The sequence below is a fragment of the Rhopalosiphum maidis genome, chromosome 2 (assembly GCF_003676215.2).
Source record: "Rhopalosiphum maidis isolate BTI-1 chromosome 2, ASM367621v3, whole genome shotgun sequence".
Lineage (NCBI taxonomy): Eukaryota > Metazoa > Arthropoda > Insecta > Hemiptera > Aphididae > Rhopalosiphum > Rhopalosiphum maidis.
In genome coordinates, this window is record NC_040878.1 from 15,436,226 (window position 1) to 15,453,341 (window position 17,116).

The window sequence follows — 17,116 nt, forward strand, 5'->3', positions numbered from 1 at the left end:
AAATCTTAGAAATAAAATTAATTTTTTTTTTTATACATTTCTAAGTTTAACATAGTTTAAACATTTTTGAAAATTTTAAATGCATCTATATATTTTTAATAGTTGTGTATATATATCATGAAAAAATGACTTAAGTGAGGTCATGTAACAGATTTTTAGGCTTTTTAATATAAAATATTTGTATAAAAAAAAATATCAAAAATTTCAATTGACTATAAATATAATAGATCAGAAACAGTTCAAATATTAAAAAAATTATTCCATGTATGTTGTATAGCAAAGGAATATAATCGTTTGGTGAATGTAGTAAGTATCTAAGGCTATTCATTTTTTTAACCGTTCATTACAGTATAATAACAAAAATCGTTTGATGATAAATAGTTATTTTACGGATAAATATGCAATGTCATAAAAATTCGGGCATTTCCCGAAATATAGACTGTGACACAAGAATCGATTAACTCGATAATACAAAATTTAATTACATTATTTAAATATGTTTTTTAGACTCATAATTTCTATCTGTACTCAAAATAATATGCTCTTTTCAATCGTGTACGCTCGTGGACCATGGTAGTTGATACTCGTATATAATGTTTAACTGCGCTATACATATATGTGATCGCTAATCGACAATGGAACATCATTTTAAAAATCAATTTCACAGTCTCAGGAATCCGTGGGTCACCTATCGCTGGCACACAATGGTCTGGCATAATATTATTATAATCTTAAAGTTGAAAACCAATGATAAAAACTCACTGTTAACAACCTATTATATTATGATAAATTAATGTCACCCAATGGAAACAAAAGTCATTAAAACAGTTATCGATTTGCGATAATAATGTAATAATCGCTTACTTACATTTTCCATAAACAACAACTATGATAATTATTATACGTTTACCTTTGATGTAGTATATTAGCCGATGTTTATGAATTCTATAGTACCTATTAAATAATATACAGTATTGGCGTGCACTTATATTATACTAGTATAGGAACAGTTTTTGTTAGCTAACAACAAACGTTTGTCGATCATATTGGGATACAACACGTAAATAACACATTAAATTAATTTTAAAATAAACAGATTATGTATTAATTTACACTGAATATTATGATGGTAATAATGGTCACTGACTGTTCAAATAGTGCATTATAACGGCCGTATTGTAGTCACCAGTAAATTATATAGCATAATATATTCACCGCTAACTGCCGAGTGGTACTACTGTACTAGCGCAACTATATAATTATTATTATGTTCAATTGCCTTGCTTATCTATATTTATTATTAAAACGATGATCAATCACTACCGAAAAATAATAATAATCGTTCATATAATAGTGAAATAATGTTTTGTTATTATTACAACTTATTCTACGTTGAAATATCATTTTTAGATTTATAGTATTAAATCATACTGAATCTATAGCTCCATAATTAATTAATTGTGAAAACTTTGTTGTGGTATAAAATATATAACAGTCAAATGTTTTTAAATCCTCGATTTGGATGTTGTTAACTATTGAACAGTAATCCCAAGTGTTCACATAGGTAGTAATACGTGATTTATCACCGTGATGAAGTACTAGTATAATCTGGAATTTGTTAAATTACTTATTGTAGAAAATAACGCGTGGTACCTACCATTCAAAAGCCATCTAAATGTCGATGTACCGAAATTGCCTATATACCGTGCCGGCCAACGGACATGAATAACATAAATCATTGTTCTTAAAAAAAAATTATAAAAATTCAAGAAGAACTTCTATATATCATACAATAAATTGTTACTCTATGTTTCATCTATAGTGAGTTTTTCCATTGTCTTATTCGTGTTTCATATAAGTCAGTTATAATCAGTTACATTTATTATACACATAATATATCCAATAATTAAAATTTTGAAGACATTTTTTTCAGCAACAATTAAAACACGTATAGATTAAAATTCATTTGAACAATGGGATTTTCAATGAGTTGATATTTTAGTTATTAAAACTTCTTCTTCTTATATAATAAAACGTGAAAAACAGTTCGTTTACGATATAAAGAATGCGGTGCGGTCGCATAGAAAAAAGAGTCTCATAGAGTACTACTATACTATAGTATATGCGCGGTCGATTAAATTGATTATTAATATTATTACTAACATGATTTTTCGAATACTTTCCACTTTTTCAGAGCTTTTTCAAACCTTTTCTTTTCGTATTCGCGTAATTTGCGTTTTTTAAAGCCATACGTATACTGTTTTTTTTTCACCGTTTACGTTTGTAGCGTTATCGATCACGGAACGAGTACGACCGCCGACGATGGTCTTCCGGACGTTTTTCTTCGTTCTTTTATTTTCGCACATAGGATCGTGGACGCCAATTGTCGTACGAGATATTTATTATATTGTTTTTGCTTAAATTTACACGTATAATATGTTACGTACAGCACTGATTTTTAATTCAAAGCCCATTTATCGATGTACAACACTGTTTTTTTGATTCAATAACTTGCATTTTATCGTATTTATATTGTTTTGCTGTTCTCGGGAGCTTAACCTTTACATATATCTTCAACCAAGGATTGTGCTGTATATCATAAAAGTGTTTATCGACGAATAAATTCATATTTTTATAACCTCTGTAAGTTTCTACCTTCAGCATATAATTGCATTGTACCTACTAACTGTCCTTTCCAGCCACAATATGCGACGGAAGCGAGGCCGAACCACTGAAAGAGGATGTCCACCGATCGAATACTGCAAGACCAGTGGGGATAGCCATATACAGCCGGGGCTGGATTGATAGGACGGTGGACTTCTAGCGTTTACAGGAAGTTGAGGTTTCAAAAATCAGCGATTTTCAAGAACAGCAGCCGGAACAATTGGCCAATCGCCATTCGGCGGCAAGCGATGATCAACATTTTAGCGACGCTGTGAATCCAGTTACCGCTAGCGGACCATCCGAGTCAACGCCAGTGGTGAAGGGTCGGACGGACGCGCAGCGGGCGCCGTTTCGTAAACATTTTCAAAAGCTGAAAGACAAGAAAAAGTCCATGCGGTAATTGGTTAACGAGCAGCAATACCAGTTATCAGCCATGCAGCTTGAACCGATTTCAGACCCGGAGGCTTCGGTGGTGAACCTACTGACCAATGAGCCAATACAAGCCAGCATTCAGGAAAAGGGAATGAGTGATGCGGTAGACTCAGATCCAGAGCCGACACCATACTTTGATTGATGCGATGAGGTAAAAAAATATTTATTAAGACAGACAATGTAGCTAGTTGTGTTCTTATGTTTATAATAAAAGGTAAATTATTATTGTTGTAATGAAATTGTTTCTGTGAATAAAAATTACATTGAGATAGTTAGGAGTAACGTTCAGAATATTAAATATATTGATAAAAGGTTATCACCAGAATACTAACGAGTAAATGACATTAAATGGAATGTTCGCAGATCATTAATCAAAATATTGTAGCATCGTAGGTGTTATTTACTTAATATGAATAAATAGTATACCTATATTTTGATTTATTATAAATTATAAAGTATAAATGTCAGATTAGATTCTATGACCTTCACTATTGATTAAAAGTATAGTTTGTCAGAAAATATTGTTCTAAAACTGTGTATCCCTAACGCGACCCATATTGAATGTCGCTGGATCTTTTTCTTTAACATCGTTTATTTTATTTCTATTTTATTGTTTAATTAATTTTCGTTAATTAAATAGTTATATTATGATTTGAGAAAAAATAGCAATAAATACACGCGTGTAATTTATTATTTCGTGAATATTTTTTAACTGACCTAATATAATAATGATTAGATTTTTGAGAAAATATTTTGGTATTCGGTATTTTCAAATTACATTCGCAGATATTAAATTGCATCACAAAATACGTGATATTTATTAATTATCATACATACTATAGTTTGTATTATTATATTTTATGCATATCATTATATGTGCGCGAGAAAATGATAAACGAGCCGCCACCGATTTACGATCCCTCGCGGCGAAATTTAATCTTCGCGCGATATATATTATACCGTAAGCTCGCGGCGCTTTTACACGACGTGACGGCGGGTTAATTATAACGGTATAATACCATATATATATATTATGTGCGTCGTCCCCGAGCCGTCCGGAATTTGCATAATAGCTGTACACAATGCGTGTACTCGTGTATATATATATATATATATATGCAATATGCATTATGTATATGCGAACCGCCAAAGACCCGTAACACACACACGCACATACTACATTATATATGTATATAATATACGTCACGGAGCGTGTGTCGTGTGCTGCACGTCGTAAAGTTATGAATAAATATTTTCGAAAGCGCCCGCGCAAGTTTAATCTATCCTACTCCCGCCGTCCTCGCACACGATCCCCACCCGCGTAATATATGCGAATGCGGTCGTTTCGCGCACACTTACGTGTATATATATATATATATATATATATAGGTATCGTACTGCTGAGGGTGGCGCATGACCTTTGGCCGTGTATGTGCACTGTGACTCGGGTGCACAATAATGCTTTTAACGGGCCCTCGTCCAATGCGGATCGACCTTTGTTTCCGCTATCCATCCCCCATCAAGCTCTCGACATATAGCTACGCTAAGTTACGGAACCACCCTCGATGAGCCACCTCCCGGGGCCCAACGATAATACAATCTATTATGTGTATATATATATATATATATATAGGTTATATACACATAAATATATTGAGTCTGGGCTGTAGCTTCCGGTTGGGGGAGGGGTAATTGAATTGCGAACGGTCCGCCGACCGTACTATACATTTATAATAATATAGGCACGTATATAATATATTTTATACAGGGTGATTTCACTTTTATCAAGAATCAAGTAATATATCTCTCGTCTGGGTATAATATATTATATAAGTATACTATTGTATATTTTTATTTTTAGACATTTATGAGAGGAAAAAATATTTGGTTTGTAAATTGTATAACATAATATATTTCAACGAAATATATATATAAAGACTAAGGTTATATATCAATTTTATTAAATTATATAATACTTGTAAACCACAATATAGTAATATAATAAGTAAGTACAATAGTATTAAAGTCTATAGGTATTTTTGGATTATGGCTTATGTATGCCTATAGGAATATGTGTGGACTACACCACAGTACTTTTTTCTATAAGTCATATATAGAATCATATTTTATATCATTCATAAACATGATTCAATAATTAAGAATTTAAAAAAAATTAGGTATTTATTGTATTATGTAGGTAACTGTGATATAGAAAAAATCGCACTGAGTGCGTACATGCACTCTATAGGTATTTATAATTTCAGACCAGTTTCCAACTTTAAGCCGCTGTATTGTTTTAATAGTGAGCCGATTAATAATAAAATATATTTTACTTTATTCATCTATTCAATAGTTGAACGATAACCTATATTAATGTTCATATAGTAAAATAATATAGTTCAGTAATCGAGATGAATTTATTTATCTGCCGTTAACAAACTATTACATTTATTACAAAACATTTTATATTAAAGGTGATGTGTCATATATATTTGTATAACTATAGAGCTTTATATATAAGTAGAAGTTTTTCTATAAAATTAATTTAATCAGTTTTTATTAAATATTTTCAATTTATTGTATGTTATATTGTAGTTTATATTATTATCAAAAATAATTAAAAGTCAGGACTAAACTTCAAGGTTAATCGGTAAAAATGAGTATATAACATACAAATATAGACAAATTTAAACGAGTATGTATTTAAAATTATTTTTTTTGCATCTGTAATTTAAACTTTGGTTATTATTTGATGGTTATATTTGTCGAGTAAAACGACTCAGTATAAATTAATCAATTATACTCTCAACTATTTTTTGGCAATAGAAATTAATATAAAATCAAGTGTTAAATTATAAACTCTTACAATTAAGCGTACTTATTCTAATATCATTTGCATTAATTTTTCTATAGGAATTGAATAATAATAGTAGTTATTATGTAATGTGCATATACAATACCTATATTGGCTATACTGCACTAATAAGTACCTACCAATAACTATATTGTTTCCTAAGAATAAAAATATAGTTAATAAAAAGTAAATCATGGTTAAATAATATTATCCATCATTCATACTTGGTTTTGATATAGATTTTAAGACCATATATCTTACATTTTATTATTAAAAAAAAAAATATATATCATATTATGTAGTATGCCAAAACAACTATAATTTGCTTAGGTTATTTTATTTATTTAGGTTATTTTAGATATCTTATAAAAGCAATGTCCTTATAGGTTAGTACAGGTAAATTTTCATTATTCACTATTTCTCAATCCTTGACTTATTTCAATTATTTACTTCATCAAGATAAATCTACAATAAGTATATTGAATTAAAAATTTGCTCTTATCAGAATCTAAAATAACATTTACGTTTTAGTTAATATATAAGAATTGTATAAAAAATAATCGTAATAGTTATTGTATACCTATTATAATAATTGTGTTAGATTTATATATAATTAGATGCAAGTATAGTTACAATTAGTATTTTAAATTCTCTATTTCAATAATGTATTTACTTCAAATTAGTTTAGCGTGTAGTTTACTGTGTTTTAACAATTGTATTTCTATATTATGACCAAACAAAAATGTTTTCGGTCGAATATTATCATTATTGGCTTATCAATAAATACTATACGCAGACATAGATAGGTTTTTTATTTTATTTAGTAGTAATTCAATACCAATTAACTAAAATATGGTCTGAAATATTTTGGTAGACAATACATACACAATTTTTCAGCTTTCATAGAATATAAATGTAAAAACTTTTACTTATTACTATAATATATATATATATGTATTATTATGATATACGATATATACGTATATATTAATGGTAGAGTTTGTTAAAATGTTTTAGGCTTAAAGCTTATGTAATTCATTAAGAACCTGCGTAATGCTATAAAAGCCAGAAAATGAATTATTGATATACAGTTTTCTCAGTATAAAAATAATAATATATAATTATTAATTAATAAATATTAAAGACTATAAAATATCATAATGAAACAAGTTAAGTATAGATTATAATTCATTTAAATATTTAAATATATATTATTTATATAGATAATGTTGTAATTTAGTTGTTGTTATTCGAATAAGTATAGAGATCACCTCTACTACCTACTTAATAGTTAATATGAGTATAAAATGCATTAATATTATATATTATAATATGTACATATTATAGAAAGCGTTCAGTCAGTTCTGACTGTAATACTGTATTATTTTATATCTATAAATACTACTATACGTATATGTATGTATAAATATACTCATATCTATTATATTATTAAATGTTATACATGTTATCATATTCATATAAACAAGAGATTATGTTTTTTAATAACGCATTTCCAGTGATTAATATTATATAACAATAAGTACTTGTATAAATATATACATTATATATAATATCATACAAAATATGTATGATTGAAATCGTTATTCGTAGTCACTACACATAATCTAAACATAATTTAGACGTATAAAGCGTGTATTTTCTAGTGGTAAATTATTCATTTAAAAAATAAAATAAAGTATTTGAAACTGACAACGAGGAAATATAATTTTCGTGCATAATATTATGCATTATATAAATCGTGGGTCACCAAATGGCGGTCCACGGGTCACATACGGCCCGCCAACAAAGAATAAATAACACATATTACGACAAAACTATATGTGTTATGATTGTAAATTATTATTTTTGTTAAATATTATTGGTTTTTAAATAATGTAAATATGAGCTTAGGATCTTGATGGGCCGCGAATAATTTTTAGATTTTGTGGCCCTTCAAAAATATTAATTAGTGACCTCTGATATAAATCATAAAAATTTAATGCATCTGGTATATAGTTACACCGATATTTTAATAACAAAATTCGTACCTAAAATAAGTCGACGCACATTCGCATAATTTGTGTTGTATAGAACTATTCTATTATTCACACACACACACACACACACACATAGGTACTTAAAGTTATTTACTATAATAATATGTTTTTCGTGTCCTCGATTTATATTGCGCAAACCGTTTTACCTATCTGTACACCGTCGTATCATACGGAGTGCATACTGCTCGCGGTAAATATAGTGTAATCCTATACGCATCGTATATACCTACTGCAGAGATCAGCTCTCTAACCTGAAGCAGACAGCGGCGTCGGCTGCGTCGGCGGCGGTGATGAGAAGGCGAAAGAGCGAACTACCCGCGGCGACGGCAGCGGCGAAAGGGGGGGTTGCTTGCGTAAATCGACGTTTTTTTGTTGTATTTTCGTATTTTTTTTTTTTGTTTTTATAGACTTCGGTCCAATCAGCGAACAGTTACTCGGCGGCGGAGAGGGGTCGCGCGCGCATGTTGTTGTACGTATATAACATTATATGCTTACACATCGAGTCTATGTATAGCGGCGGCGGACATTAAAACCCCGCGCACCGCCGGTCGTCACGGATTTTACAGCCGTCTCTCCTATGACACGGCGGCGAACCGACGGCGTGTGTGTGTGTGTGTGTGTGTGTGTGTGTGTGTGTGTGTGTGTGTGCGCGCGCGCGCGAGACTGCGTTTGTGACCCTCGACCATTTATATACGGACGGGTGGTGGGAAAGGAACGAAAAAACGAGACGAAACGGGGGAAAAAAAAGAAGAAAAAGGGGGTTGCCGCTGCCGAGAGGGGGTCGTAAAAAGGCCCCCTTGACGTTTTCGGAATTTTACGACTCCCGGTCGCACGCACACACACGCACACACACACACACGTAAGCGCGCGCGCGCGACGCCTTTACGCTACCGACATATAATATATGTATTATTGTTATATGTATATATACCGCGTACACGATACACGACTGCGTTGTATATCGTTCGCATCGAGCCGCCACTGACACAAGCGTGCGCGCGAACGCAGGCAGCGGCGGCGGCGGCGGTCGCGGTGTCTTATAACAACCCCCTAACCTAACCTCCATATATATGTGTACGCGTATTCCACTTGCCCGCCACCGACGCCGCGCCCCGCGCAAGGGGACGGTGCGACGACGACGACGGGTTCCGCGGCGCGCGTTTTTCCGCCATCGCCGTCGCCGTCGCTCACTACTCCGCGGTTTAGCACCCCGGACGCGCGTGGTCGCCGACCCCGACGACGGCGACGACCCCGACGACGACGACGACCCCGACGACGACGACGACGCTGTCGCTGCTGCACACGCCGACCGCCGCGGTATTCGCACGCACCTACGCCGTGGCTATCGTAATACGCGCATCCCCGTGGATACGACTCGGCAGAGGATCGGCATCGAACGCGGTTATATGGTGAGTACACATTTATCTAATTTTACGCATTGTTGCACGACATGTTTCGTGTATATTCGTGGACCGCGTCTTTCCGGCATTCCACACGTACCTACACCTCTATAATGCACGCGCGTTGTACGATGTAGAAAGGTAAAAATATACAAAAACATATGTATATATATATATATGTGTGTGTGTGTGTGTGTTAATCGAACGTATATGATGTATATAGGATGAGACGACGGCCGCGACGAGTATATAGTGTATAGTGTAGTAGGAGTTAACTCATACATATTACAGTGGTAGGAGGAGGATCACAATATAGTAGGAGAAGTTATCTGCGGGCGTACGCATATACATTCGAAGTTACGCCAGTTTTTTTCTTTACTTAATCGTGTACGACCCCTCTCTCGCCGTCACCACTCGTCCAGAAGTCTGGACCGCACGTGAGTATACGATCGTACATATTGTAAACGATTTTCTAACACGGTTTTCTAGGTCGACGACGTACCTATAGATTATAGATTATAGGTCTCCTGTATAGTCTGTTTACGAATCACGATGATAATACGTTATTTGCTGCACACGCTATACATGCACCATAGCCCGTGCATACCTACGACGCTTTTATACCTTCGAAACCGGTCGCGTTGATCGTCTCCGCATTTCTTGTGCAACAGTATTTCCCGCATACATTATATTTGTATGTATTGGTAAGACGAGTGCAGCCTATATACGTGCATCACGCGCGTACTAAGAATTATTTTTAGGTAGACATCACTATAAGATGTGAGGCCTTAAAACATAGCTATACGAGTATAGTCGAGCTAATGAGTTATATAATACATATATGTACAAATATAGTTATATCGATTTTATCTATAAGGCGTATAGTATAGTTTAGTATAGTATATTAATAGTTTAAATAATTGTATATTAAATACTATAACCATTAGAAATTATTTTGTTAAGTAAGATACAAAATATTATAAAATTCTATAAAATTGTGTATCTAAGATGAAATGATGTGTCAAATTATATCCGTATCACGTATTATGATACTATGACAGTTATGCAAAAGCGAATGATGCGATAACACTATAAATGGAAGATATCATATTATACTACCCTTTGGTAAGCCAATAATTACGTATACCTGCGTATTCGTCAGGATTGTGATGATAGATATTTGTTGTTGTTATTTTTCATAAGAATTTCGAAAGTCTCAGATAATAACTAACGATCTAAAAACCTGCGCAGTCATCATAACATGTCGTATACGCATTCATTTATACATTTTATATAGTAATAGTATTTCACGATATCATGTACACATTGAAACGGATCAAACCGGACACGATGTTTAGCCTTACCTCTTGTCTAAGTAATGTAATCATAAACTGATGGCACAATCACATGTATATAACCTTGAATTACGTTTATATTTTACGAATAAATGTTTAATGTATAGGATTAATTACATATAGTCTGCTGCCATATTGATGTAGATATTCAGTGCATCAAGATCTCAGATTATATGACGAATCGATTCGAATTATTATTCATTTATGATTGTTTTGTTTTACAAGTTTTAAATATACGATTAAAATACATTTTAGTAAATCAACGTGAAGTATATTATGCAATATAATCTATATTAATATATTTTTCTTAATTTAAAAATAATTGTAAACTTATTTTTGTGTTCCAATGATTTTCATCTGGTTACATAGTTATACCTATATATATATATATATAGTGATTGATTCAGTTTGTCTGATAGAGTGAACGGATATTGGTTGTTACAATGTGGCACTCAAAGGAAATATTCAGCTTTGCAGGTTAGTTATCTATCTAAATTTCAGTCTTAGACGCATCACATACATCGATAATATAACACAGCTAGTTTATACCTACTTAATTATGTTTATTCACACATATTTATATATTGTATAGGTAATGAGTTATTATAGTATAACACGTTTAGTATATTTAAGCAATTAATCATTACAGGTATAATATGATATAAAGATGGAATAAAACTGTAGGTACTGCATTATAAGAACTGTTAAAGTATACTGTTATAATATTATAATATACCAACTAATCTGACGTAATAATCTAACTAATCTTCATTAACTTTAACTGTTGTTGTTATTTTGACTTATACATTAAGCATGTCATTGTACCAATGCTTCATTACTCTCCTGTGTATATGTGTGGTAGAAAATAGTTTTAGCATATAAATAGATTGATATAGAAAATAATTTAAAATAAAGTGAATAATGAATATATTTATTTTAAATAGTCATTGTACCTATATTTAAATAATACTAACGATAAATTTCAAATCTTCAGTACCAATAAAATGTACATTATGCAATATAAATATAATAATATAATCGCTCTAATCATCTAACATCGTGATATATAATATATCATGCATTACTTGATTTATTAAATTAAAAAATGTATAATTATATTATGAACATGTTGTTCAGGTCTTTAATTTTCAAAATTAGTAATTTAAAAGAGTTTCATTATTTAAAAAAAATTTACTCCGTATAATTTAACGTTTTCAGACATGATCACAAGAAAAAAAAAATTTTTTAAGTAAGATACGTTAGGTTAAGTTTTTTATGTTTTTAAAATACCCTGAAATCAGGTTAAAGTTACAGAAAATAATATATAATATAATATACTAATATACATATATGAATATATGTCTTACATAAATCTTTTATTTAATTCATCACCACGAGAACAAACAAATCGTGTTTTTAATTTAAATACCTATAAAAATTGCTACACACTTGTACGTCCTTGTGGCGTCGTTGATATAGAGATTTAGCGCGTAACATTTCTAGTTCCTGCATAATCCTCTGTAAAAAGAGGGTTAGTGCGCCGACAGAACTAGACTAGGACCGATGAAATCTCTTTTTCACGTTTTGTGTTCATATGTTTTAGAAAAAAATGGTTATTTTAAACTGTTTTATGTCAAATTAATCAATTTTAATCATCTGTAGGTAATTGAATGTCTAAGGTTCGATTCTCGCCTAATGATAAAATTTTTTTAACATTTTTTTTTGATTATACAGTATTATTATTATAATAAACAATTGATATAAAATAAAATATATCTACCTTTTTATCTTTTAGTCCTAAATTAGTTCAACTTATAATATTTATTTATAACTATTGTACCACTTATACCTAGTTATTCTTAGTTATTATGCACAGGTCGAATTTGGAATTTTCTAATTGTTGTTCAGAATAGGATTATAATACCGAATGAATAGCTAATAAGTTAATATACATTTTATACGAGCTGTAATGAATGACAAAGGCATAGTGAATTGCAGTGTAATTTAATGTGTGACTATGTGGGATCAGTTAATTAATTTAGTTTTAAAAATGTTTTAAACATTTTAATTTCCAACTTTTTTTTATACGGATATAATCTATATTAATAATTTTAGAGCATAATGTATGACAATAATAAAAAAAAATATATATTAAAATACTTTTTTGTAATAATAAAACCATTATTACATAATATACATGTATCGGTTACACATAGTAATTTGTATTGAACTTGATTTTAGAAGTTTCTGATATTTGTCCAAAAATGCTATGCCAAACGAATAGTTTATTTGATGATTTTAAGTTAGAGTTTAGAAATGCACACTACAGTGGCCAAGTATAGGAATAGGTATTACGAAAGAATGTTAGTCTAAAACTACCCCCACTCATTAAAACTTTTAATACTTTATAGTATAACACGTTTAGTTTATTTAAGCAATTGATCATTGCAGGTATATTAGTATAATTTGATATTAAGATGGAATAAAACTGTATATAATGCATTATAAGAACTATTATAAGTATTCTGTTATAAATTTATAATATTATAATACACCAACTAATCTGACATAATCAAACTAATCTTCATTTACTTTGACTATTGTTGTTATTTTAACTTGCGCATTAAGCATGTCCCTGTTCCATTACCTCTTTAATCTCTTGTGTATATGTGTGGTAGAAAATAATTTTAGAATGTAAATAGATTGATACAGAAAATAATTTAAAATAAAATAATGATGAATATATATTTATTTTAAATAGTCAATGTAGCTATATTTAAATAATACTAACGATAAATTTCAAATCTTTAGTAGCAATAAAATGTGCATTATCAAATATAAATATAATAATATAATCGCTCTAATCATCTAACATCAATACATTATGATACATAATATACCACGCAGTACTAGAAATTAGAAAGATTTATTAAATTAAAAAATGTATAGTTATATGAACATGTTAATGTCTTTAATTTTCAAAATTTATAATTTAAAAGAGTTTCATAATTTTAATAAAATTTGTTCCATATAATTTAACGTTTCCAGACATGATCACAAGAAAAAAAAATAGTTTTTTTTTCGTGCAAGGGTATAAGTAAGGTACGTTAGGTTAAGTTTATTGTATTTTTAAAATATCCCGAAATTAGGTCAAGGCTACAGACAATAATATATATATATATTATAATATGTCATGTGGATGTGAATAAGTAGTAAATTTGTGTGCTTACCCATATCATATATATATATAAGCATATACACATCTATTTCGAAGAAACAAAAAAAAAATATAATGTTTATGGATAGCGCGTGACCCGAAAGGCTAACATTATGTGGTTCTTATACAAATACCATGAAGAATGACCCAAAACACGATGCAAAAAAAAGAAGATTCCCTCTAGACTTAATTTACGATTTATGCTTTGTTACATTTGGTTATTTGACCCAGTTTCACGACATTAGCTCTTATAAATATATTTACACAATTGTGGATTTAGATATATATCTATATTTATAATATATAGATTAAATAGGTATATTTAAACAGTATATAATGAAAATAAATCCAAAAAAAGTATTTTGAACACTTACAAAACAAGATCCTAATGAAAAATACCAAATATATTGATACGTTTATTTAAAATCTTTAATTATAAACATAACGTACCACGTACAGGTATATTAAGTAAATTATAGGTAAGTACCTACACCTAAAATAAATTCCTTTATAAACACTAATAATTGAATAAAGTAACGTTAAAGATACCTATGTAAGATTATTTAAGTACCCTCGGAAAGTTATATTAATTATTATTAGATAGATATTTAATTTATTTATTAATTTATTCATTTAAATATTCAGAAATAATATTATAATATTTGTTCTACATGATTTCAGTTTTGATGTATTAAATAATATAGGTACATGTGGGGTATGGGTATCACTAAATACATATACTTACAAGTTACGATGCATATATAGAATTGAAAATTTAAAACATTTTAAACAAAATACATAAATACAATCGATCATGTAGTCGTTAAAGTAGTGAAAAGTTGTACTTTTATACATTAAATTGTATATTATATTATTTATTTTATATACATTCAAAATTTACAAGTTCGTTTTTACCTATGCAGTTTTATTAGATAGATAATAGATGTTTAAAAAAATTAAATTTCTTAAACTTAACATCCTTCCGGCCGGAATGATATTTTGATAATATACAGTCAAGTCACGATAACTCGAAGTTGACGATGGATAAAAATTTGCTTCGAGATATGTATCATTCGAGATATCTAACTCGAATTTATATTAATTTCTAGGGAATAAAAAATAAAATCTGGTTATCAAGTTTTTTGAGTTATCGCGACTCGACTGTAATATATCTACTATAGAAAATAGAAGTGATATATTTAGATACATGTGTTGTTTAGGTATTACTATAATATGCCAATATTTTGATCAACTTAGATTAGCTCATTCAAAAACAAAACATTTTTTAATTCATTTTTCGGTTTCTAAGAATAACGTAATTATCTTGTCGGTATATTTACCGCGCGTGTCTGCAAGTCATCATCACGCTGTGTGTGGTTTTCATCAAATTTCTAGACCCTCGTATACACAGTACGTATGTAATACGCTTGTGTGTGGTTGTAGTATTACTGTTTCGTCTCCGATCCCAGTCCGCTATTGTATCGAGTATGCACGTTTAAGTTTTACTCGCCGTGTAAGAACAATGTACAAACAATAATAATTCGCAATATTAATTCGATCTGTCATCGTCAGTATACCATATCGTATCACACACCGACAGATGTGTATATTATATAGTGTAATGTATCGTACACAGCGATCGGTTGTTTGTTGGCCAAGTGTACACACATATCGTATACTGTATAATATAAACGCTGCATGAGCGCTATTAAGTCGTGTATATTGTAATAATATTTGGACTGATCGAGAGTCGCCCACCTTATTGCCGCGCCGCCGACGTAAAGTTCTAACTCAGACCTCGTTCGACTTGCAGCAGTAACAGTAGTACATTCTATACATATTATATGTTGGCAATATCAAAAATAGGTATTGGTTTTTCAAAATTTAAAACACCACATTGTTATAAACCTGCCTCGAAATCATAATTTTAAATCATTTAAAATATAATATATATTTTTGTATTATTAGCTTCTAGTAAAAAACCATTACCGCTCAACAATTACGATATTTTCGTCAAAATATTAAATTATACACTTGGCAATTACATAATATAGTCGTTATATATATTCTATACCTTATGTATTATATACACATATATATATATATATGATCGAAAGAAAGAGAACAAATAAATATAATAATACAGATAATGCTGTTATCTAAATTATAACAAGTTACATAAATGGGTTAGGTATAGGAAATTAGATTTAGATAATAATTATGGAGAATTTATCGTGAAAAAACTACTAAGTAAAAATCTATAATTATAGGCATTTATAAATATATATTATATTATTATGTTTCGATGCATATGATTGATGATTTATTATATAAATAGTAAAGGTACAATATGAAAATTGTTCCTTTCAACCGTATTTATTCTAACAGACGGTAGAAACTATGCAAATGGCCAGTTAGAAAACAATATTTTATTAAAGTCTTTTAAATTCAAATATCCTCATATTAAAATTTTGATCTAACTACAATAAAATATATATTTATTAATTTTAAAAATCAACTAGATCTCTTCCTTGTCAACCATTCTGGACCATATTATAGACAACAAAATCATACCATTTGTACGATTGGTATAACAATACCTGTATGTATACATATATTTAGATATAAATGTATTATATATATATAATAGGAGGTGTAGTTACCTATAACAAGTATGTAATCTATACATATTATATTCGCAGTGTTTTTTTAGTCGACGACAACGTCAGTTTTTTTTTTGTCGTAATGTCAATTAACTAAGATACCGACACGGTTATTAAACGTTAAATTATGTATTATATTCACTGTTTTAATAGGTTCTACGTGAATATGCACACTGCGGCGATATATTAAATATTGTTTGAAATTGTTTATATTATATTTTATACAGCATGCATGTATGTATACATATACATATATATATATTTATAAATACCTCACACACTCACAGGATAGGAGTTTCGTCGAGACTAGTTTTTATATTTTACGTTTAAATCAGTGGAAAAAATTGCAATTGTGTTGCTGTTCATTTACGCCCATTGTCCACCACATTATTACGCGATGCAAAAAACACAATGAACTATAAATAATAATTATTTGAAAATTTTTCAGTAAATCTCGCACATGTCATAGTGCAT